This window comes from Pinus tabuliformis, chromosome 8 (assembly GCF_031772625.1).
Source record: "Pinus tabuliformis cultivar Carrire ecotype Pingquan chromosome 8, CPIR1, whole genome shotgun sequence".
Classification (NCBI taxonomy): Eukaryota; Viridiplantae; Streptophyta; class Pinopsida; order Pinales; family Pinaceae; genus Pinus; species Pinus tabuliformis.
Genome location: NC_142294.1, coordinates 851,941,423 through 851,944,086, shown reverse-complemented (window position 1 = coordinate 851,944,086; position 2,664 = coordinate 851,941,423). Strand labels below are relative to the sequence as shown.

Sequence of the window (2,664 nt, the reverse complement as noted above, 5' to 3'; positions counted from 1 at the left end):
AACAATGGATTTCACACTAACAAGTTTAAGGTTTGGGTTATTTATTTGGTTAAAATTTCCAATGATTTATATAATTTCTCAGGTGTTAGGTTTGGGTTATTTATTTGGTCAAAATTTCCCAAGATTTATACATATCTTAACCTTTTGCAATTCATGTCATTTGAGTTTAATAGATCATGGTAAGGATACACCCTATTAAGCTCACCAACTATTTTACTATGCTTCATGAATCATAATCCACATGGACCCTAAAGTTGATTCTTTTCCTTGACTAAATAATATTTCCTTGACTAAATCCTCTCAGTCAAGCTCAACCCCAAGTCATACTTGAAATTTTGACATCTTAATAAATGTGGCTAGGCAATGATTATGATACCCTAGCCCTTGCAATTCACACAACACTATCTTTAAAAGAAATATGAGCATATCCTTAAATTGATAGCCCTTGGACTCCCTCATTAAAGAGAATATCATTCTATCATATTGATAATTGGTCCATCAAAACATTGATGGGGCGAAATATGAGTTAAGGAGTAGAGAAAGTAATTTTCCTTGACATTTCCTAGAATATTTTGGATGTTTGGGGGCACCTCATGTGACACTACCATCACCACACCAGTGTCTTTTAGTAAACTTCCACTGCAAGAGGAATCCATAGATTCATGTTTCTCAACCCATGACCATAAATGTGACTCTTCCTGAACATTTTTCCTAGATGATGATAAGGACTATATGTCCTTATCATCATTAAGTATGTATTTTATTTCTTCACCTATGCTCCACCTTCCCCCTCCCAATTTTAAATAAGCACCATTTCCTCTTGAATGCTTCCCTTTGATTGCAAAGTTATATCCATACCTGGAATCCTCATCTTGATCTTCGTTCTCATGCTTCTTCGCTTCTTCTAATATATGCAATGGGGAAACCATTACCTCCCTACCACCACGAATAGATGAAAAAAATTTCCTACATTGTCTTTCAAGCTCCACCAGAGGAGTACTAGAAAATTCTTAAGATGTTTCTCCCTCTTCAATCACCAGAGCAACATCTTAGTTTGGACCGGATCCATTTGTTATGTATGCAAGGTTGGCTTCAGAACTATCAAGGTCCTTTAATGGTGGGGCATCTCCACATTGAAAGAAAATGAGGGAAACATGAATTTACAGACTGAAGAAAGGTAGCACTTAGTCCATTAACATAAGCATCTAAAAGGAGAAACTATTCTGACCAAACCTGGAGAGATTTCATCATTCTCTCCTACAAGGACACCAGAATATAAATGTAAAAAAAAGCACAGAATGATCCACAAAGTCATTAAACTTATTATGATATTTCCTTTTTACAAGTAAAAATTATCATTTTCCTTGCTAATATATTACCAATAATGTAATCTTCCATATAGTTTTCCCACTGACATGATAAATCAAATCTAAAACTATCAAATAAATGGTAGATATAAGATAGTCTAGCACTAGTTTTCCTATCAAAGCTCTCAAGTAGCTCAAAAATGTCCAAAAATTGCAAACACTACATTGGTACTATGGCCACCATAAATAATCAAAATATAAAAACTTGAAATTTCTAACATGGTACTTCTAAAAAATGAGGATCTCAAAACCTAAATTTTGTAAAGAACCATCTATTCCTCCCTACCGTGAACCTCTCATCAAAGGAAGCTTTTACTCCCTTTAGTGTCACCAACTTCTTATCTTGGGTTACCAGATTATCAAAGGTAACCACATTCTTCAACTGCACATCCAAACTATACCTTGTGGGCATGATGTGGTTGTAGTTAACAACCTTGATGAAAGCCTTCAACCTTGATTTATTCGTTGTTTTCTTCGTAGAGTCCTTTCTGATGACCTCCTTAGGGTATTTCATGATACCTTCTACAAGGAAATGGTAATATTCATGTCTAGTAGTTTCGTCATCAAAGGTTTTAATGATAATAGCCTTTCAACTTGCGAAGCACCCCTTCAAGAGAAAGACAACTTTGTTTTTCTTCAAAAACTTCATGATTGTTTTTGGTCTCCCTCTGCCCACTCTTTCTCTTCCTCTTCTCTACCTCCTTCACTCTTCTTCCTTACATTTCTTAAGACATAGATATCAAAAATTTACAAAGTTCAAAGCTTCTAAATTAATCTCACTAGTGATGTTTTAATATAAGTCATTAAAGCTTTCCATAATATCAAACAATGTTTCTTCAAACTTTTTCCTATATGCAAAAGAATTTTTCATAGGAGAACTACTATTGCAAAAGTTTCAACATATTTCTACCACATTGTTTCTAACGTCGGATTTAACCCCGTACAGAAATTACCTGCATAAAAATTCTAAAAAAAACAGAAAATAAACAATGCGAGAGCATAACACATAAACACAGAGATTTTCCCCTGGATCCCAAAACCGGTACTACTAGCTTGATTTTTCATTATGTTACTTTCAATTTTACAATACATATTTATACATGCCAAAGCATCCAATACCATGGACTGAAAACCATCATGTCCAAAACCATGGACCGGAAACCATCGCGTCCAAAACCATGTGCGAAAATCATGCACAAAACCATAGGTAGGTCCACCCAACTTAACATAGGGTCCAAAACCAAAATTTTCTGGGGTGTTGCCGTGAACACCATAAAGTGGGGTTACCTACACCCAT

The 2,664-nt window shown here is 35.0% G+C and overlaps 1 pseudogene; it reads right to left on the bottom strand.

Moving 5' to 3' along the window:
• Positions 1–1,611: 1,611 nt before the first annotated feature.
• On the bottom strand, positions 1,612–2,016 carry LOC149238244 (large ribosomal subunit protein eL27y-like; annotated as a pseudogene).
• Between the last annotated feature and the right edge of the window lie 648 nt (positions 2,017–2,664).